Source organism: Callospermophilus lateralis, chromosome 2 (genome assembly GCF_048772815.1).
Source record: "Callospermophilus lateralis isolate mCalLat2 chromosome 2, mCalLat2.hap1, whole genome shotgun sequence".
Taxonomy (NCBI): Eukaryota; Metazoa; Chordata; class Mammalia; order Rodentia; family Sciuridae; genus Callospermophilus; species Callospermophilus lateralis.
In genome coordinates, this window is record NC_135306.1 from 98871486 (window position 1) to 98894593 (window position 23108).

The window sequence follows — 23108 nt, forward strand, 5'->3', positions numbered from 1 at the left end:
CATTCGCACTTGACAATATTTTCAAAGATGCGGAAGTCCTGCTTCCCCCGGGAGGGGAACGGCTGGGCGAAACGTGTCTTGGCTCGCTCAATGTCAGCCCTTTTGACCGGGTCAAGACTTTCCAGACGCAGGCTTCCCGGGCTCCTTAGGTTCCAGCCTGAGTTGGGGGAGGGAGGACGTGACAACCGTAGCTGGTCCCTAGGGTGCCTCCCGACTCGGGGACAGCTCAGTCACTTGAAACGCTGAAAGATTCCAGGCCTGGCAGAGCGTCTCGGGCGGATCCTTCCTTCTTCGTCCTCTGTCTTCCCCAACCCGGCTGGTCCGGAGCAGCCGCAGCGGGTATCCTGGCTGGCAAAGCGGGAGGCGGAGGGAGGGAGAAGCTGGCGAGCGGGGGGAGGGGTGGCGGGCGAGCGCCAAAACTCCAGACTGCACAACTGCAGCTTCAAGTGTCTGGCCTCTCGCTCGAGGCCATAATTAATTTGAGATTTATTTTTATTGGAGAACTCGAGTCTCGTCTGACCTTAGCCAAACAAGGCAGCTCGAGCCGCCCCTGGATGCGCTTGAATGCCGGGGAATATTTCTGCAGGAAGGCTGTGCAGGCGCGCGCCTGCTTTGAATTTGTTTCTCAGACTTCATCTACTCACAGATTGAAGGAAGATTTAAAGCCTCTGCTCGCCCTGCCTGCTCCCCACGCTCGTTCTTGCCTTAGCGCCGAGCGGGTTCAAAATGCTACGTGGGAGGCCGAAGCGGCTGAAGGGCCCGGGGCGGGCAGGCCCAGGAGGGGGAGGGAGGGTCTCTGCGCCCCGGACCCCAGACGCTCCGGGGCTGGGCCCCCAGACCACGCGGCGTCGACGAAGAAACCTCAGGGGAGTCCGAGATTGACCAGAAAGCGCAGGCTGACAAGAGGCGGAGACCAGCCAGGTGTCAGGACCCTCACCCAGTGGTGACGCCCCGATGCGGACACGGACACGGATGTGTGTATGCTGGGGTGGGGGGGAGGTGGTTCAGCCTCTCCAATCCCCATCAGTCCCCTCCTCCCAGTTAGTCGTCCCAAACACTATTCATTCCAAGACCAGTTTCCTTGAAATGCAGCTTCGGATCTGCTGGCCTTGGGGCTGTGAAATTATGAGGGCTAACAGCACCCCTTCAACTAGGGGGCGGGCAGAGGAGGGCATCTCCCCCAAATTCTACTCTGGCGGAATCGGCAGGCTGATAGGTGGAGGAGGGAGAGCAGGGAGTCTAGGAGATGAGCAAAGAAGGAAAGGGGAGGACCCTGCCAGTCTGGCAAGGGACAAGAGAGGAGCTCTTAGAGATGTGATGCACACAGACCTGAAGAAAGGAGTGCTTTGCTTACTGCCGCTGTGGCAGGCGCTGGTCAGAGTTATCCCACTAAGTATCCTGGTCCCTCTTCCTGTCACACAGAAGAGTGCGGTGAAAGAACCTTCTGGTTGGATGATGGGGCTACCTGAATTTGAATTCTACCTCAGTACTTAACAGCTCTGTGGCCTTGAACATGTTTCTTCTCTGGGCCTCAGTGTCCTTATCTATACAAGGGGTTTGTAATTGAACCCATCTTAAAGGGCTTTCTCTACAGATGAAATAAGTTATCTAGAACTTGCTTGGCAGCACAACTTTACCCTTATTTATCTCTATGGTTTTGCCCCTTACAAGCTCTGTCACATTAACCTCTCAGTACCTTCTCATCTGCAAAATAGGAGACCAACTGTTAGGCTCATTATAAGTGAGTTGGTACAAATACAATATTTAGAATATGGCCTGGCAGGGATGAGGGTATCTGAGAAATAGGGATCAATAGTATCAATGCTGAGTCAAGGTCTTCAGTTCCTCTCTCTCATGTTCCCTGGGTCCCTCCAGTTCTATACCTGACTTAAGCTCTTCCCCTGTATGTACTCTTGAGTGCTCTGTGGGCCCTGAGGGGCTCAGGTCACCATCTAGATCGCTGCCCTGTGGAGTGGGCACCCTTGACCCTCAGGGCTCAGCTTGGCTCTGGACTCCTGGGGCCCAGGAGCCTAGGCCCGCTGTGTTTGTCAACAACCCCAGAGCCGGGTGCTGGGCTGGGAATGGCAGGGGCTTGGCAGCCTGAGTCTGTTTGTACCCCTCTGGCAAATGGTTGGTGGAAGGAACCAGGGAACAGACCCAAGATTGTCCCTGCCACGCAGACCTTTCAGCGTCATCAATGCACCCCTTTGTGCAACAATACAAACTTTGTGGCTGCTGAAAAATCCATTTTCCCTCTTGAAAGGAGCTCCTGCAGCGAGCTGCTCTTCTGGCCGCCCACAGCTCCCAGACTGAGGGCCCCCACCCCACAAGGCTGGTCTGCTCAATTCTCCCGAACCAGTGTGCTTTCTCTCTGACCCTTAGCCTGGGTCTGGCTCCTCGACTTCCGGTTGCCCCTTTGGTGTTCCTCATCCCTAAGATTCTGGGTCCTGGGGTGTGTGTGAAAGGGAGGTTGCACCTCCGTATCCAGGAGCCTTTTACAGCCCTACAGAAGAGCTTGAAGCTAAAGCTCCTTGGGTTGTGTTCTAGTTGGGAGTGGTCTGCAGCGTCCTGAACCTCTTAGGAAAACCCAAGACAGTGAACTTTGTGTGTTTTAGTCCAATCTCAAGATTGTGCTCAAGCACCTACTAGGAGCCATTCGTCCACCCCTCCATTCGTTAATCATTGATGGAAGGATCTCTCTCTCTCTCTCTCTCTCTCTCTCTCTCTCTCTCTCTCTCTCTCATCGTTTATTAAACATTCTTTCCCGGCCAAGCCTCCAGGATCCGCTTTCCGTGGACTCCTTCAGATCTCAGGTGGGGAGCGCAAAGATGCTCGCTTATTTCTACCTGACCTGTTTCCCTGTAGAGAGATCTAAGGAGGGTCGACACATAATTGGCGCCCCCTGGACAAGACCTTAAGAGTCAGCACACTTATCAGGTGCAAGCGAACAGGCCCAGACACAGCGGTAGCTTTAGCGGACTCTGGAGGGAGCTCAACCGAGTGGCACCGGTGGTGGTGGGGCACTAGGGGGCGAGGCTTCAAGATGGAGGGCGGGGCAAGGAGCTGAAGGAGATCTGCATACGTTTGCAGCGCCTGAGTGAGTCTTCCTCTCTCTAAGGCAAGCTCAGGTACTGGGGCCCTGGGGGTCCTACCCTGAAGGTGTAAGGTCGTGACCAGGCGGGGTGAGGACCTTGCAGCCCTAAAGACCTTGCCACCATTCCTACTCTGGGCAGGGCCGCCCGGTGCACACTCTCCTCCCAGCTCAGTCAGGGGGTTTTCATTAAACGTGTAACCCAGATGTCCCAGCTTTGGTTTGTTTACATTCTTGGGAACTGTTGTGGAAAGTTAGAAAAAAAAAAAATCCTTCCATGTGCTGTCAAATATAGCAATCAGCGCTTTCAGGGTGGGAGCGGGCAGAGGAAAGTGGGCTTCCGGGCTGAGCTGTTGTCCAAACCATAGGAGAAATGCTTTGCACCCGCCCACTTGCACACCCGCCCACCTCACACGCACTAACACATATACTCCCACATCTGCATACTTGCTCTCCCATGCAAACATGTACACACCCTTAATGCAGGGAGCCTGCAGTGGGCAGAGAACACCAGCCTTTGGGACCTGACATAGGAGGGCAACCAGTTCTTCCAGCTCAGTCTTCACTAGGCTCCCCTGCTTCCCAGTCTCCCAAACAGGAATTGCCAAGTCTTATCCTTAAACCCTGAGTCCCAAGGGTTTTCCTCCTTCCCCCTTTCCTGGAAAAAGGCTGGATGGACTATAGGCCTACGGTGAGGGGTGGAGGAGAATTGGGGGGCTCATTACCTGCTTAAAGATGCTGTCATGTCTTACCTTGACGTAAGACGATGTGTCAGGGACTGTCTGAAACATCCTGCGTTGGTGAGAAAGGGTCCAGAAGGCTCGAGAACCAACCTGGGTGGGAGAAAATTTAGTCAGAGAGTGGAGCAAGTGATCAAGCTAATGCAAACAGAAAACTTTGGGAACTGGAAGGCTCAGGTTCACCTGATCCAGCCAGGGAGGGTCCCAGGGAATTCCCTGCGCTTCTGCAGAAAGGCTTCTGGATAGAGGATGGTGAGAAGTGAGAGTGAGCTCACATCTCTGGATCTCTTTCTTATAGTTCCCTACTGCAATCAGAGAAACCAGCCTTTTCCAGGGCTTGTGTATCTTTGCACCTGGGACCATTGAGATTTGTCCTGACTGGAGAGAAAGTAGCCAGGGGGGTGGTAAGTTTCACCTTCCATGCAGCCTGAGGCCCTGGGGAGCAGATAATTTCAGAGCTGCCAATGCCTGTGCCCTCCCAGGGTACAGGCTAACTGCCACATTCTTCCCTTTCGGTGGATAGATCGGTTATGAAGGAAGACTGGCTCAAGGTGCAGAGGTCTGTGGAGGCCCTTTCCCAGGAAAGACCTCCTTCTTCTGAAATAAAACAGGTTTGTGGGTAGAGACAATGACAAGGAATATCCGGCCCTCATTTTTAGTGGCAAAGGAGGTGTCTTAGTCTGAATATTTGGACTGGAGGGAGAAAAAAATACCCTAAGGTGCCAGGTGCCTCAGCATGAGTGGATCTGTCCCTGCCTTAACCCAGTCTGATGGCTCGCTCTCATTTCTTCCTTCTTTTTAGCCATCTTTAATGTGGCAGCGCACAGCTTCTCTGGCAGCCAATGTGTTTCTGATAAAGCAGTTTTCTCCCTGCTAACAAATTCCAGCCTTTTTTTTTTTTTTTTTTTGGCTCCTGAAGCCACAACAGAAATGCACGAGTTCAGGAACAAAGTCCGTTTCTCCAGCTCATAGATTCCTTTCACTGCTTCCACACTCCTTGGCCCTTTCTCAGAGTCTCCCCATTTTCTTTGCAAGACCCAGTGGGATATGAAAGGGGGAAAAAAGATGACAAAATGAGAAAAGAGAAAGAAAAAAGCAACTCCAGAAAACTCCTTATTTCCCAACTGCAACCAGCGCAAGCAGCCATGGCAGAGAGGTGCCCAGACCCTGCATCACCCATTGCCCAGGGAGGATCAGACACAAAGGAAACACTTACCTTAGACACCCTTTCCTGCTAAGCCAGCAGGAGCTGAACTCCTGCAACTCCAGGGTGTTCCAGTTGTCTGTGCTTATTGTCTCTGCTTAGAGTTCCCCAAACCTTGGCAGTATAGAATTAAACCTTGCTGACCGCTGGCAGTCAAAATTCGCCTTTCTTTCCAGCACATGCAGATAGGCGACCTCAGCTCTGGCACTTCGTGCTGGGCTGCCGGAACCGCTGGAGTAAGCGTATGCACCACAGCTTTCCTCTTCGTTGCCTCCCACTGGCTCTCTAGGTCCCACTCCCTCTTCCTCTCTCTTTTCCCCTCTTGTAATTTGATTTCCGTTTTCTTATCAATATTTCAACTACTGTCTGATGAATTGTTCTAATAGGGCAGCCATCCATCTGCCCCCAGCTGCTTTTCCAGAAACATCCCTAAGTGACTAGGAAACTTCAAGGAATGCTAGAAACCATACACATATCCCACATATAAAGAAATACAGCTATGTGAAGCCAGGCACTTGAGACCCAGGCTTTCTTCAAATTGATTATTTATTCTCTGAAAATTTCAAATTATTGATATGCAAATGATCATTCCTCAGACTTTAACGATATTAGTGAGGTCCATATTCACTTTTCATGCACCTACCTAAAGGTCGTTCTTTTCACTTATTTGACCTCTCCCAAGAATATACCTTCTTCTGAACTATAGTTTTCAAGGCATTATCTATACGAACAAATTGGATTGCAAATGTCATAGAGACACCTGTATAATGGAGTTTTGATTTTTTTAAAAAAAGTATCTTAAAGCACTTTTCCTAAGGAGTTGTTTTGGGGTCCTCACATTTTTCTTGAGATTTAAAATGTTGCTCATTTCTTCACTTTCCCTTTAGACCCAGTTTTGAGCAGGACTTACGCTTTGGTGTTCACGGCTCACACGCTTCCTCTTGGCTGCCCAACCCCTGGATCATCCACACAACAGATCCACAATTGCCCTGGAGTTACTTTTGTGTTTTCCAGTGGGCAGTTTTCACACCCTTGCACTCTCCCCTCTGGGTCTCTTTTGACAAGGAATTGCTCACCAGATTTCTGCCTGAAACACCCTTCAGGGACTGAAGTAGCAGGTCTTAGAAGGTTTAGGTTAACTCCATTTAACTGAAGGGGAAGAGGCAGAGGTGACAGAGCAGAGCTGAGTGTTTCAGCTTTTAAAAATTAAACCCATACTTTCTCCTCCCCTTTCCTCATTGGGTAACCATATCTCTGACTGCTTTTGTTCTGGAGCCTTCAAGAAAAATTGGTTTTCTACCTACACCGGTCCCCCACTTTCCCTAACTGGCTCTGGAAAATTCTGACCAAAAGGCAATTGCTAGGATTCCATTTCAGGAGAAAGCACACTTATCACCCAGATCTGCCCACGTGGGGGGTACAAGGACTGGCGGCAGGGTTATTCATTATTTCCTTCTCAACAATATCCCGATTTTTCTCTCCTGTCCCTCCCCCAAACCTCCACATATTGAAACATTTTGCTGCTTAATAAGAGCAGCCAGGAGAACTATGAGGTGAAAGGCCAGCCTGGGACCGTGACTGGGGCTGCCTGGGCTCAGCACTGACGACCAGGCGCCCCCGCCCTGCACATTCCTGAACATTGCTTAGGAAAACATGACAGAGCTTAGGGAGAGGAGGGAGCAGAAGGACAGGAGCCACTGCTCCCAGAATTTTGTTCTTGGGATTCCTGGGGAGATGTCTTCCCTCCCAAAGGCACAAACATACTCTTCCAAACAAGAGCAAATAAAATAATATGTACTCCTGTGCCATCTATACTGATGCCATGCATTCTAGAAATAGGTTTTCTATAGGTTGATGGATAAGTTGGAGATTTGAAAAAGAGGCCTTTTTTTCAAATAGAGAATAGAGAAAGTGAGAACAAAACAAAATGCCTAATACTTCATCCTTGGTTTCTTCCTTTCTTCTCCTCCTTCCTTCCTAAAAGAGGATTTCTAAAGGACCTCCTTCTAGACTCTCCCTTTCTTCTTCTGTTTTCACAGTTATGACCTCCTTATTTGTAGATGCATCTCTTTAATTTCTGTCTCCCCTGGTTAGTTTGTAAGATCCCTAAGGGCACAGTTCATTTTGTTTATGACCTGGGATACCCAGAGTCTACACTGGTATTGGCAAATAGAGAAGTGAAACAATTGTTTAACTACTTACTCTTCTACTTTCTGATCAATAACTAAAGAGAAGAATATAAAATAAAATAAATCATCACATTGAGGTTAAGGAAACACCAACTGGAGCATTTCATCTGTGTGATACTGATTCATTTTCTTCTGCAGTCAGTACTTATGTGTTTGTTTCATTTGTGCACAGGTAGTTTAACCAGGGAGCTTGAGATCAACCCTGTTCCCAAGTACCCTGAGTGTGATCAGCTGACGGAGGTGGCCAGTTGTCCTAAGTTCGGTACCAATCCTTTCTCTGTGTATGTTTCCTATTTCCTACTTTTCCTGTGATTTCAAGAGTCAGATTGGGGTACTCATTCCTGTAGCTAAGCAAATGCTAAAAATCTTGGTGGCCCTGGAAAAACAGATGAGCAGACAGTGAACTGAGAACTAACATAAAGTCCCTTTTAGATTGCATTTCAGAAATGGACATATACCTGGAAGCCTGCTTTGTGTAAATGTGTTGTGCATGCGGGTGTGTGTGTGTGTATGTGTGTGTGTGTGTGTGTGTGTGTGTGTATGTATGTATATACACACATGCATGTATGCATGTGGGTAGTGGTTGCAAAATGCCCACTGGGAGCCCCAACTACCCAATTTAAGCTTAAGGGCTGGATGGAGTAGGACATAGCCTATCTCATTCTGCAGGAGGTTATGGCCAACTCCCTTTGTCACCTGGAGCCTTCAATTCACCAGAAGAAAATTGCTAAAATTGGTAACAGCTGCCATAAGGCAGGAGCAAACGAGAGGAGGGGTGAGCAGAGAGAACTCATTAAAGACAGCTTATCCCTCCAACCCTTTCCAAAAGGAGAGTGGGAGGTCGAGTTCTCAGTCTGCAGTTATGCTCCCTCACCAGCCTCTTCTAACCTACTTCCCTGGGCTACAGATTTGCAATTGGGAGCCTGGGTAGCAGGTAACCCTGTTGTGGAGATCAGAAAAGCAGGAGATTCGAAGTTAGGGGAGCAGGAGAATATATCTGGGTGGTGTTCCCCTGGGTCATATTGGGACTCCATGATTCTGAGTAAGATAGATTAGGACTCAAGCTTCCTTATCTGGCAGACAAGGTGGCTACAGTTAGATCATTATGAGTTACCTTCCACTTTTAATATGCTACAATTCTGTAGGATTATTTGGCCTGAGAAAGAATGTCAATGAAAGGCAAATCGGTGATCTAGGGTTAGAAATTTGAGTTCCATTCTGGCAGTGTTCTGCTACAGGTTACTGGTGTTTTGGGTGAATAATGTCTCTTCAAAATTCTTATGCTGAACTCTAACCTCCAGTACTTCAGGAGGTGATAGTATTTGGAGCTAGACCTTTAAAGAAGTAACATGAAGTCAAATTGTGGACCCTAATCCAATATGACTGGTGTTCTTATAAGAAGAGATGAGGACACAACAGGTGGTAGCACAAAGAAAAGATCCTCATCTTCTACCCAAGGAGAGAAACCTCAGAAGACACCAGACTTGGTGACACCTTGATCTTGAATTTCTACTGTCCAGCTTTGTGAGAAACCAAATTTCTGTTTAAGCCTACCAATCTATAGTATTTTATATGGTAGATTCAGCAAACTACTGTAACTGGAAAGTAATATTTTACCATAGATTTGGGTTGGCCAAGCAAGTAAAAGGGAACTGACAATGTTGAGCAAGTTTACTCAATTCTTTTAGAACCTGCTGTGATGGTCAATATAAATTTATTAGTGTCTTTTTTTTTTTTTCTGTCCATGTTCCTATCTTTGGGGTTCTTTAAACTTTGGATAAAGTTCAAAAACACATTAAGTTTCAGCCTTCTTTGTGGATTTTCTATTCTTTTTCTCTTTTTCATGATGGTGCTCCATCTTCTTCTGAAGCTGTTCAAATGCACAATTTCAGATTTTAAAGGGTGGCCAACAAGGAAACTTATGTCTCATTATCTGTGTTCTCTTATTGCCTGTGACAGACTGCAACCTTAGATTGAGCTCCTGGATATTTAGGGACAGAGAAGGGGTGGGAAATCTGGTGAGAGAGATAAGTCCAGGAAATAGAGGCAGTGACCAGAGCAGGGTCCATGGAAAGAAGAATAGGTGGATAGGAGTCTCTTTGGATTACAGGCGGTGTGTGACCTGGCTGGACCTTTGATTCCCATCCTTCACCAACACACACACACACACACACACACACACACACTGCCCTTGCTTCCTGATCCTAATTTTAAAAATAAAAGAAAATAGAAAAACCATGGAAAGTGTCAATACTGGGTCAATTTCATCATGAAGGTTTTGGGGGGTATATTTTTAAATGGGGTTGACAGGAGTGGGATGAGGTGCAGGGTGATACATGGATGAGGAGAAGGTATACATAATATCCCTATTAGTAATGTCAGAGATTTTTTTTTTTTTTTGCAGATTAAGATTCATTTGGCCAAATGCTTCCTACTTCTAGAGGAAAAAGATGCTACGTAAATATTTGACCAAATACTGGTCTGATGTGTTATTATTAATATTATGGTAACCCTCAACTTTGATGGACAGGGGACAGTGGAGTCCCAGAGACATCATGGCCACTATTACTTCACTGTACCTCACAGCTGAGCACGAAACAATGTGCCCCACTTAACACAATAAACACTGGGGATTCACAGGCTTGAGAGTCCCTCTGAGGGAACCTGGTTTTCCTAGATAAGAGATCAAATGTGGAGAGTGTTTTCATTTTCTTGGTGTATGTTTTTAAATCAGACTTTGAAAACTAAGATGTCTCCTAGATTTTTGGCTGAGGGAAAGGAGGACATAGATAGCCAAAGCTTTTTTTTTTTTTTTTTCCTTAAAAAAAAACAACAAAAAAACAGACCTATGGGTGACACATAGGTGAACTATTTGAGTCTGCAATTCTCATTGCTTCCAAGAGATTGGAAATGTGGAGATATAAAGAGGGGCGATTAGATTTCACCCTCTGCACAGCCTGGAGGCGACTTCTTGGGGTGACGATTTTTAGGGATTCTACTTTGCAAAAAATTGACTGGAATAAAATGACTGGAAAAGAATGAATCATGGAAAAGCAGTGCTCTTCTTCGAGTACTTAATGTCCCTGCAGCCCTTACTATACTCTCCTTTCCAAGCTCTGACCAGAGAGTGAGTGTGATGACCAAAGCATGCTTGATTTAAACTAGAGCTTTATTAACTCAACTGGCCACCTCTGCTGGCTCTTGTGGTTTTGAGATCCCTATCCTTCTGTATTCTACCAAATGTTTTATCTTAATGGCAACAAAAGTGAAACATCAGAGCTGGGGGTGGGTGTGTTCCTACTGAAAACCTCACAGGTCAGCAGAGTTAAGTGTGTACCAAGACTGCAGCTTGCAGTCTGGGGAGCCAGATACCCTAATCTTTTTTTCATGCCCCCCTCTAAGCCCCAGATGATTCCAGTGTTCAGCCAAGTGGTGAATGAGGCTCTCTTAACTTTCTAAGGAAGAGAAACCTCTCGTGGTGAAAACCCAGCAAGGTGTTTGGAGTGGATTCCTTGTAGGGACCAGCAAGGGTGGATGGTGATCATATTTTTCAGTTGGGCAGGCCTTTCAATTTAGAACCAAAATAAATTTTGGCCTGGATCTTTAGAAGAGAAACTGGTCCTGGCTGTGGGGCCCAGAACCCAGTGAGATGATAAGCACTTGCAATCTTAAACACTTATCTCCTCCTGTATCTGGCTTTCTTGCATTTATAAAGTAAATCGGGAAATCTCACCACAACAGACTTTCCTGTGAGGAGGCTGGCATTTCCTGCCAGCCCTTGGGGACAGGAATGGAGGGAACACATGGCTGAAACTCGGGCCCTCTCATTTCAGCTCCTTTGCAACTGCTGTGGTAGGAAAAGTGGAACCCACCAAGATCAACAAGGGTGTGAGCTAGAGCTAGGGAGGTGGTTATTCTGATACAGCTTTCTAAAACATAAAATAAAAGAAAAAAACCATCGTTACTTGCTTGAATATACACACACACACACATTTGCACTTTTAGCATGCGTGTTTGTGTGTTTTGTGGAGAGGCAGCTGACATTAATTGATGCCGCTGCCATGCTTGTGAAAAATGACCATTAAATTGGTGACATTAAAAGTTACATAAGTTATATAAAAAGTTATATAAGTTCCATGGTTAAGCATTTTTAAAATTTCATAAATAAGTAATGCTTTTGTAAAGGGAATTGCCCTTCCCCACCTCTCACATTTATCTTTAGAATAAATTTTGTCTGAGATTCAATATATGTGCTATTGAAAAGGCCACCCATGCTAATAAAGGAGCAAGCATATTACTTCTGTCAAAGAAAGATATGAGTGTACATAGAAAACTTGATATTGTTTTACTATTATAGCATTCATGTCATATATTTTATGTAGTGCTTAGAGTCATATGTGACTGGAAAGGACCCAAGAGAAATTCATGCTCAATTTCCAGATGAATAGAATACCCAACCCAAATCGCTTTTTGTTTTCATAGAAAAATTTAAATGTTATTTCATTAAAAGACATGATGATTGTTGATACTATCTTTGACTTGGTGAAAACTGAGTCTCATGTGAAAACCTGAGTCTAAAGAACATTAGGCAATTTATCAAATCTTGCAGGGTGAGCCACAGAGCAGGGATGGGCTACTCAGGTTGTCTAATTTCTAATCTCACGTTCCCTGGTTGAGTTTATAGCAACAAGTCCCATGACACAGATGAACTTTCTATCTCCTTTGGGAGGTGGTGAGGGTTGTGCACTGGTGCACTGATGATACCCATTTACTGATTTTCACTACTCCCTTTTCTCCATGTATGAAACATCCAGTGTTGCCTTCTATTTCCCTTCACTTCATGCTGAGAGGAAGAGCTGCAAAGATAGGGCAGAGTTCACACCTCCACCCAGCTTCCCCTTAGGTTTTTACATAGCCATGGTACTATTATCAAAACTTAGCATTACTATAATGCTATTAACTAAACTAGTGACTATTTAGACTTTATCCTCCCTCTCCCTCCACTAAAATGTTCTTATTCTGTTCCAAGGTCCAATCCAGAAACCCACATTGCATTTAATGGTTAGATATCCATAGTCTCCTCATCTGTAAAGTTCCACAGTCTTTTCTCTTTCATGACTTTGGCATTTTGGGAGAGCATTGGTGAGCACGGTTTATGGAATATCTCAGAGGGTATTTGAGTTTTTCCAAAGCTTACTTGTGATTAAAGTGAGGTTATGTATTTGGGGAAAAGTGCCACAGAGGTGATGTGTCTTTTGCAGTATATCATGCCAGGAGATGTGACATTGATGTGTCTTATTACTGGTTGTGTTAGTCAGCTTCTTATTAGTACAACAAAAGACTTGAGGCAATGTAACTATAAAGAGAAATGCTTTTAAAGTTATTGTTCTGAAGTTTCCAGTTCAAGATCAGGCAGTCTCATCACTTTGGACCTCGGATGAAAGTACCCATGGTCATGGCAAGAAAGTACCCATGGCCATGTGTAGAAAGAAATTGCTGGTATCATGAGCCAGGAAGTAGACAGAGACAAAACTGAGAGACTGGGATCCCACAATCCCTTGTAAAAGCACAATGATTTAATGACATCCCATAAGACCCAACCCCTAAAGGTCCACAGCACCTCCCAATAGGACAAGTCTTTGATTTTGGGGGGATGATACCCATATTCAAACCACAACACTAGTTATGTTAACTTTGGTTGCTTGGTCAAAGTGCTCCTGCCAGTGTTCTCCACTGTAAAGTTAGCATTTGTAATTACCAAATATTTTATGGGGAGACTCTTTGAGGCTATACAAATATCCCATTTCTCTTTGCTCTTTCTTTAGCACACTGATTTCAGCATTCATTGATTGATTTCAGGTTGAACATAATCACTGTGGTGTGCTGAGTGTACTTTCACACATTCCTTCTACATTTATCAGTTGGAATTCTTTTGTAAGGAATATTTGTCTTTTCTCGATTGTTGATTGATTGGTCAGTTCATTCATTTATTCATCGACTTTTCTTGGTATGGACTCAGGGATATTCATTTTATTCTTTCGACTGTAATCCAGTACTATCATTGTTTATTTTGTGGCTCATGTTATTCTGACTGTGGCCTTCAGGAGCTCTTTCAGGTTGATTTCTGCATCCTTTTTGACATTTTTAAATAATGTTTTTGAACTTTTTATTCTTTTTGAATTTTTTTTTTCCTTCAGCATCTCCTTACTTTCTGCCTCACGGGATACTTCAGGATCATCTTGTGTTTTCCCTGCCCCAGCCCTGGGATCAACTGCTTCTCCAAGAACCCTTGGTTCCTTTTATCAAAGAATGGTATTTAGAAGCCAAATTTGGGACCTAGCTGTGCTCACTGTCAAGGGGTGGTACTTCCCAGCTCTCTCAGCAGACAGCAAGGAACTGTGTATGTATACTAACATAAGCATACCTATGTCCATTATTTTTTCTGTACCTTTCTGTTTGTGACTTAGTTGGTGAGCCTGCCATAACAAAATACCACAGACTAGGTGGCTTAAGCCACAGAGATTTCTTTCTCACAGTTCTGGAGGCTGGAAGTCCAAAATCAAGGCGTTGGCTGGGTTGTTTTCTCCTTGGGTCTCTCTCTCTATGGTTTGTGGGTGGCTGTCTCCTTGCTGTGTCCTCACATGGCCTTTCCTCTGTGCCCTACATTCCTAGTGTTTCTTCCTCTTCTTGTGAGGACACTAGTCCTATTAGATTATGGACCCACTCCAAAGACCTAATTTAACTGTAATTACAGAGTCTAACTCCAAACACAGTCTCATGAGGATTAGAGCCTCAACATGTGAATGGGGATGTCAATCTGTATGTATAGATTCAAAATGAGTTAATGCCGATACCTCCAATGCCAATCTAGTGCTACAGGGTTTATTCTAAAATTTCCTTTTTTTCTTATTTACAATTTATTTCCTTAACAGTAAGAAATATGGCACTTATCTATAATATATTTACTTATTTGTTCAAGCCTAGCATATCTTTAAAGTAATTTCAAAATTGCTTAATACATACCCTTGGGAGAGACAAATTTACTCCACTGTAGTGCATTGTCTATGTATGGTTCTTCTGGTCTTTAGACTTACAGTATCGGATCAATGAACTGTTTTCCAATGTTATTTATAGGATCTCCTTTCTTCCTCATATCTTCCTCATTCGTTTGTAATACAGTTTGTCTCAGTTTTCACAGCATTCATTCCATATCAGGTTTTCTTGAAATCAAAATTGATTTTTAAAATTTACATACAGTAACATTTGTTCTTTGTGGTATACAGTTCTACAGGTTTTGGCAAACGCAGAGCATCACTATAGTATCATACAGTAGTTCTATCAACCCCCAAGTTTTCTTGCAGTCTCCCTTATTCTATCCCTAGACCCAGGCAAATACTGATTTGTTTTCTGTCCTCCTAGTTTTGCCTATTTTACAATGTCATATAAATGGACTCATACAATATGTAGGCTTTAAGGCCTGACTTCTTTCACTTAGCAAAATACACTAAAGATCCACTCTTTTTGTGTGAATTAGTGAGATTCCTTTTTATTGCTGAGCAGTATTCCCTTATTTAGATATGCCACATTTTGTTTATTCATTCACCTGTTGAAGGTCATCTAGGCTCCTTCCAATTTTGAGTGAACATGAGTAAAGATGTAAAAGATTTTTGCTTACAGATTTTTGGTTGTATGTGAGCTTTCAATTTGCTAGGGCTAAATAATTAGGAGTAAGATGCTAAACTTTGCAGCAAGTAAATATTTAATCTTAAGGGAAATTGCCAAACTGATTTCAGAAGTGGCTGTAATATTTTGCACTTTTGTTTAAGTGTTAATTTTAGATCTTAAAATTCACCAGTACTTGATTTTCATTTGTATTTCCCTAAATGATTAATGATACAGAACATATGTGTACTTACCATACATGTATACTCTCTGGTGCTTATTCAGATCTTTCATCCAGTATCTATTTTATTTTCATATTTTTGAATTTTGAGAGTTTTAAAAAATATTTTGTGGAAACAAATCCTTTATTAGATTTATGCTTGCAAGTATTTTCTACCTGGGTCTTATTTTTTGTATTCATTATTTCTTTTTTTTTTTTCTTTTTGTGCTGGTAATTTAACCCAAGAGCCTCTGGACTACATCTCCAGCCCTTTTTATTTTTTTTTATTTTGATACAGGGTCTCACTAAGTTGCTTAGGGCCTCACTAATTTGATGAGACTGGCCTTGAACTTGAACTTGCAAACCTCTTGTCTCATTCTTCTGGGCCACTGGGATTACAGGCATGAGACACCATTTCTGGCTATTTTTTTATTCTTTTAACAGTGTCTTTCTCAGAGTAAGAGTTTACATTTTTGATAAAGAGCAATCATTTATGTGTTTTTCTTAATTTTGTGAATTTTGCTTTTGTTATATTTTGAAATGCTTTGCCATCCTCAAGGAAATGCAGGCATTCTTCTATGTTTTCTTCTAGAAGTTTAATAGTTGAAAGTTTTATGGGCTGGGGTTGTGACTCAGTGGTAGAGTGTTTGCCTCACATGTGTGAGGCACTGGGTTCAATTCTCAGCACCGCAAATAAATAAATGAATAAAATAAAGATCCATCAACAACTGAAAAAGATTCAAAAAAAATTTATAGTTAAGCCTGTTAATTATTTTAAATTCATTTTTATATAAGGTGTTGAGGTATGTATAGTGGTTCATTATTTAATTACTCAATTAATTTTGCAGCTATCCAAGTGTTCTAGCAATATTTGTTGAAGAGACTATCTTTATTTTTTCATGGTAATTTTTTTTATTTGTTCTTTTTAGATATACATGACAGTAGAGTGTATTTTGACATATTATACATTAATGGGGTATAACCTATCATTCTTGTGGTTGTACATGATGTGGAGTTTCACTGGTCATATGTGATCATAGGAAAGTTATGTCCAATTCATTCTATTGTCTTTGTTATCTCCGCCCTCTCTTCCCTTCATTCCCCTTTGTCTAATCCACTGAATTTCTCTTCTTACCTCCCCCTCCTCACTTATTGTGTGTTAGCATCTGATTATCAGAGAAAATATTTGGCCTTTACTTTTTGGGGATTGGCTTATTTCACTTAGAATGATAGTCTCCAGATCCATCCATTCACAGGCAAATGCCATAATTTCATTTGAAGAGACCATCTTTTCTCCATTGAATTGCTTTTATGCTTTTGTCAAAAATCAGTAGGCCTTATTTGTGTGGGTCCACTGTGGCTTATTTATTCTTTTCTTATTTATTCATCTGAATGTTCATTCTTTTGCCAATACACAATGTCTTAATTATAGTGATTCTAAAGTAAGTCTCAAAAACCATAGTGTGAATGGGAAATGTGAGTCCTTTGACTTTATTCTTTTGCAAAAAATTCTTTTAGCTATTCTACCACTATTCTATTCTTTAGCTGTACTATGTAAAATTTAGAATTATCGGATGAGATCTTTAAAAGCCTCTGGGTTTGTGATTGAGTTGTGTTGAGCCTATGAATAAAATTGAGTAGAAATGATATCTCAACAATATTTAGAAATATAAAAATTGTAGTGCATCTTTTAAAGAAGATATAATACAACATTGCCAAAAGCTGGACTGCAAATATCAATATTTGGTGTTACATCAATGATTCAGTACTGACATAAAAATAGGAATATAAATCTCCTGTGAATTATTAAGGGACTAATTATGACATGTCTCCAGTGAGACAGACCTGAGCAATCATGCATTATGGTATAGACACAGACTTATTTCTGCCTATATTTTGATTATTTTTGTTACTAAAAAGTATCTCTCTCCTTTATTTTTTCCACTAGAAAACTCCCTGAGAAAGATAAATCTTTAGAAATTTGAACATATATTGCCAGGCATAGTGGCATACACCTGTAATCCTCAGCTCAGGAGGCTGAGGTAGGAGGATCCCAAGTTCAAAGCCAGCCTTAGAAATCTAGTGAGACCCTGTCTCAAAATTAAAAATAAAAAGGACTGGGGATGTGACTCAGTGATTAAGTGCCTTTGGATTCAATCCTTGGTACCACCTACCCAATTTTGAACATATATTAAGTTCTAAAAAATATGAATACTTTAGTAATTGCTGTTAAACTAAAATTACCAGCAGTAGAGTGAGGCAATGTCATATGGTGGTTAAGATTCTAGCCTTGGGTTAAACGATTCTCAGTGTGGGTACTAGCTCTGCTACATACTGGTTATATGACCACTTATTTAACATTCTCAAGCCTCGGTTTCCCATCATTAAACTAGAAATAGATAACAGCAGCTATCTCCAAGGGCTCTAGTAAAGATAAAGTTACATTATGTGTTAAAACAGTACAATGTCAGGTTTAATTTTTAATAATAGTAACTTTATTAATAAGTGGACTTTAATATTAAGTGTTTGAAATATATGTATTTTACTTAATTGATGAATGTGGTTACATCAAACTCTAAAATATCCAGCAGTTCCAGTTGCCAAAATATACCCATTCAAAAATGTAATAACATCATTGGAAAAAGTCTAATAAAACAATTGCTAAATTACTTGCATTTTAATCAACACACATATAAAAGATGTGTTCATAAATTGCCATTTACCAGAAAAACCAAAGGTGTACTTGATTGATTGCTGACTCACTTTAAACAGAACTAGGCAGCACGATAAGCTAAGAGTGCTCACGAACTATTTATTAATGCAAGAAAACTTTCAGTTATGAGAACACATGTGTTCACGCACACACACACACACACACACACACACACACACTGTGAGGAGTTAAAAAGGCCTTAGGAATTCATCTAGTCCAGCTTCTAAACAATCTTGCTTAGTTACTTAAAACAAACTTTCTCACTTTCATAATTTTTGCATGACTGGAAAAATTGCCTCTATTGACCCCCAAATCTTTATCATTCTGGTGTATCAGTGACATCTGTATAGCATCCATATGCATACAGCTGCTCGCACAAGTTGTCTCTATTACCAGGTGCATTTGACCCTATATTTTTACTTTCAGATCCATAATATGTCAGATCGATGAAAACTCAGGATAAAAGTGAGGAATTTTGAGTTTTTTACATGGAAGGAGCAAGGAGGGGAATATACAACCTGATTCTCAGACCAGAATTTACATGTGACTCAACCCTACCAGATCAGTTTTGCAGGAAACTCAGGGCAGTTCCTCGAAGATGTCAGTGTAGCAGCAGCTGGCAGAGATGCAGTCCCAGGCTGAGAAGCAGTTCAGGGAATTTGATGGGCCATCTGAGCCCTAGAGGATTTGCACAGGTGCAAACAGAGCTGGGGGCTTTTGGATCTGGAAGAGTTAGAAACACCCTGGGCTCTCCATGGTTGGTAAGTTCGAGTCTGTCTTCTCCGATTCCATTTCCTGCCTCTAACTGCCACAGCTTGATCGTTGAGACTTAGCCACCCGTGACTGTTGAGGGAAATAGAGGGAAAACTGAGCCGCAGCATTCATCTCCTCTCTTGGCACAAGGGCAGGGCCGGAGATAACTGAGCCCCCACCAGAGCCCGTCACTCACTGTCACCCTCTGTTTCAAAAACTTGCTTCTGGGATCCAGGGACAGGATTCTGCAAACCTTGCAAGCGGAGCTCTTTCTGTCCTTATTTATTTATTTTTCTTTGAGTTTAGGGTTGGGGAACTTTGGGTTTCGGGTTGGAGAAACAGAAAAGTAATGCATGATAAAGAGACAATACTTTAAGACAACTTAGGTTCTAGGGTGAGAGTAAAGGAGTGAATATTGAGAAATAGAGATGGAAGATAATGGAAGTTGTGTCTTTGCCCCATGAGATGTGGGGATCAGGGAGTTGTCATCTTTAGACATTCACCTCTGTTTCTTGATCGCTGAGAACTTATGCAAGTCATTTGCTCCCCACCTGGCCTCAGTTTTTCTGGTCTTTTAAATAGGCATGTGATCTGCTGTGGAAAATGTAGTGAGAGAGCCATGGATGGCAAAGATTCTAAATAGCACATCACAGATCCATGTGCAGAGAACCATGCCTTAAAACTTGATTTTAAAAGTTCACTGATGGCTAAAAATACCCTGTTGACACAGGCCTGTCTGCACCCTCTGATTTTTCATTTTACGTGCAAAAATTTATGTTTTTCCATTTTCGTTGGCTAGGGTTCTGTTATTTGAAGGTAAGGTGTGGGAAGTCCTTCAGAGGTTCAATGGGAGACAGGGAATCGGATATAGTTTTTCTCTCTGGAAAGAACTTTCATCAAGATTTAAAAAAAAAAAAAATGTTTAGGCTCCGCTTGCTACTGTAACCTCTAGTCCCTTGCCAAATGGCAACACAACAAAGACAGCCTCCTTTTCAAGTTTCTGGTTAATAAAACAACACAATGCAAGACAAATAAACAGAAACAGAAGGCTTGAGTTTGCATAACTTATGTGCACATGTGTGGAGCAAGGAGGAGCTGCTCTGCTTGGACAAGCTTATGTCAATGGACATCTTTCATTGACCATCCTACCTAAGACATGTCTCTGGGACCCTAAATCCAAGACCCATAGTGGAGGTCTGCATACAACCGAAACAGTGGACCAGGAAAAATCTCACAAACACATGGTCTCTCTTATCCCCCAGTTCCTCACCTTTAGAATCTGTGTTCATAGATATTGGAGTTGATGGCTGAATTTTTAGAGGCTATGGCTACAGACATACTGGTTAAATTGCTAGCTCAGAATAAAGAGTGGATATGACTGGAGGGGTGTTGGTGGCATGGCGTTTGGGAGAGTTGGGATATAATATAAGGACTGGACAACTTTATTTTAACATAAGGTCAGATATCTTGGGTGTCAGTCACCTTTGTGACCAAAATGCCTGATGAGAACAATTTAGAGGAGGGAAACTTTATTTTGGCTCACGGTTCCAGAGGTTTAGTTCATGGTCAGCCAAGTCCATTGCTGTGGGCCCAAGATGAGGCAGAATATCATAGTGGAAGGGCTTGACAGAGGAGCTCTTCTCCATTCATGGCAGTTGGAATACAGAGAGAGGGAAAGGGGAGGGGCTGAAGGGAAGATGTATCCTTCCAGAATATGCTGTCAGTGATCACCTTCTCCAGCCACATTCCACCTGCCTATAGTAACCACCCAGTCAGTCCACTCAAACTAGGATGGAGTGATTAGGGTACGGTTCTCCAATCATTTTACATTTACAATCCAATAATTTTACCTCTGAATATTCCTATATTAACATAGGAATTTTGGGGGGACAGCTGATATCCAAAAAATAGCACTGGGCTTCTGTTCTTCCACTTTGTGATATTTGTTCTTAGGACTCGCCTGTGAGTAGGGTTACAACTTGAGGTCCTTGCTAGAATGGAGGAAGAAAGGAGGGTGCAAAGTTGCTTGATTGCATACAGCACCACAGTTCCAGCATCGTGAAGGGACCTGGGAAGTCATGGGGTTCCCATAGCTGCCCCGTCCCACACTTTGTTGTGGGCTCCTGGAGGGGAGTTGAGCACAATCAGGAGGGCAGTGCAATAGCAAAATCCCACTCCTTCATCACATGCTTCTCTGTCCTTCTCTTTTGTTCTTTGACTGGAAGAATGCATTTGTGCCTCTGGTTTCACCGGATTCCCTCTCTCCACCTTCTCCCAGGACACTCGGAGAAGTGGCTTTCATCACAGGAGTGAGGGTGAGTTCCAAGCCCATGAGGAAAACATTTCCTAGTAGTCACTTCTCTTAGGCATGGAAGGAAAGATTTTCTCAGCTCTTCATCTCTGTTCTCAGGGGACATCTTCAGGCCATTACGAGGTAGTATCTGTGGATCAGCTGCAGTTAAATCCTGAAAACAAAGAGTAAATCCAACACTTGAAGAACTGCTAAAGATTTATGATGATTCAGAAGAGAAACTGTTCATAAAAAGAGGATGAGCCAACTTCCCTGCAACTCGTTTAATAACAAACCAAGGGTGCAGAGCTGCTTTCTGTAGCATGGAGCAAATTAAATGGCAGAAACCACTGTGAAGCCCTGTGAAGCCCTTGGTGGGATGTTTGAGCATTTGGAATTCAACTGTGTGCAAATTTCATCTTTTTTGAGGATTTTGTACATTTCATGTCTCTTTAGTCAGAACTCTTCCTTCTCCTGTTTTTGATCAATTTATCCAGAGTCTCTCTTCTAGGGTATATGGTTCCCTTAATTTTCTCAGAACTTCCCTTAAATCTTACTCATTTTCTTATAAGGGCTCTACCAGACTCATTTACAACTTATTTTTATTTTATTTATATTAACTTATTTTTTTGGATGATTGCCCCAAAGAATATAGAAGCTGGAGAATATCCTCAATAAGAAACTTTGAAGTCAAATATATTATGGGGTTGATGGCTGTCTATTGGCAGGGCTTTCATTCCCTTTTCTTTCCTTTCTGAGACCACCTTGGCCTGGTGTGTACCTCTTCTCCATACCACCTGTTCTCTGGCACTGTTGAATCATGCTTCATTCCAGGGGTGGGCTAGGGTTTGACTTCCTAGATCACAGCAAGCCCACCCTTCCAGGAAACATTTGGCTCTGAGGTGGTCATGTGACTTTACTTTGTGGCAAAGATTGCAAACCTTCTTTCTCATTATTTTTTCTTGTTTTTTATTAATTTTAACTCTTTGTTTTGCAGTTTTAACCATTTCTCCATCTATGCTTTGACAAATAATATACACCAAAGGCTTCAATTTTAAGAAGAATGGTAAGTGGTCATTCTCTCTCTCTCTCTCTCTCTCTCTCTCTCGCTCAGTTTCTGCTGGTGGATATCTTATCATCCACCCAGAGAACACAGTTGATGCCCAGAGGAAGGCAGATTGAAAGAACCTCAGTGAAATTCAGCCAGAGACCCGATTGCTTGCTCTTCATAGCTACCTTACCTCTGGATGTCTGGTTCTATGAGCAAATCAAATTCTTCATTGTTTAAGTTATTTGAGTGCTGAAATCATCCTAATTGATTGAGGGTTTAGATTGTCAGCATGGTATAAAGTGGGTCTGGTGAAAGAGAATTCACATGGGGACCTCAGACCTGGGCTGGGGTCTCAGGCTACCAGATACTAAGTATGTGTCTGCTCCACCTCTGGAGTTCAATTCCCAATAAAGAGCTGTGATGATCACCGTGTGTCACAAAGCTAGGTAAGGATCAGATACACTGAAGCTACAAAACATGTGGCATAGCATGTTGTTATTATCATCCTTTGTTAGCTCCATCCACCCATCTACTATTATGAAAATAACAATAGTGGGTGGCTTCATTGAGGAATTGTCGAGTACTGTGCTGAGTGCTTGAATGACTTTGTTCCTTTAATCTACATCAGAGTCCTATAAAGTATGCTATTATATCCCCATTTCACAGATGAAGAAAAACATTAGAAAACTAATAAATTTTTTTTTCAGTCTAAAACAGCTGTTAAGTGGTGGAGTTTTCTAATAAATATTTGAGGATAATGTTAATAGCCCAAGCGTGTGTTCAAAAATTGTCCATTCCACAAAAATTGCCAGTAGCCTCAAATTCTGTATTAGATTTGCTCTCTTTTTCAGTGTTTTATGCTCACACCATCATTATTTAGCTTCCTTTTATTGCTCCCTAAGTCCTTAAGCTCATGCAAACTTCCCCTCACAATTAACTACTGTTCTGAAACTTTATTGCACTAGGAAAAGAAATGGTGTGTGCTGGTGTTGGTTTACACCACACCTCTAAAAGGGTGTGTTTGTGTGTGGGGGTTATTAATGGAAGTGGTGGGTGCTTCAAATATTTTGAAACTGTTAAATATATGTACTTATTGGGATGATGTCCGAGATTGTGGCTTGCTGGTCACCAGTTGTAGGTGTAAGAAATCTAATGTTTTGCCCTGGAATGCTGAAGGTAGGTGCAGATTCAGTGC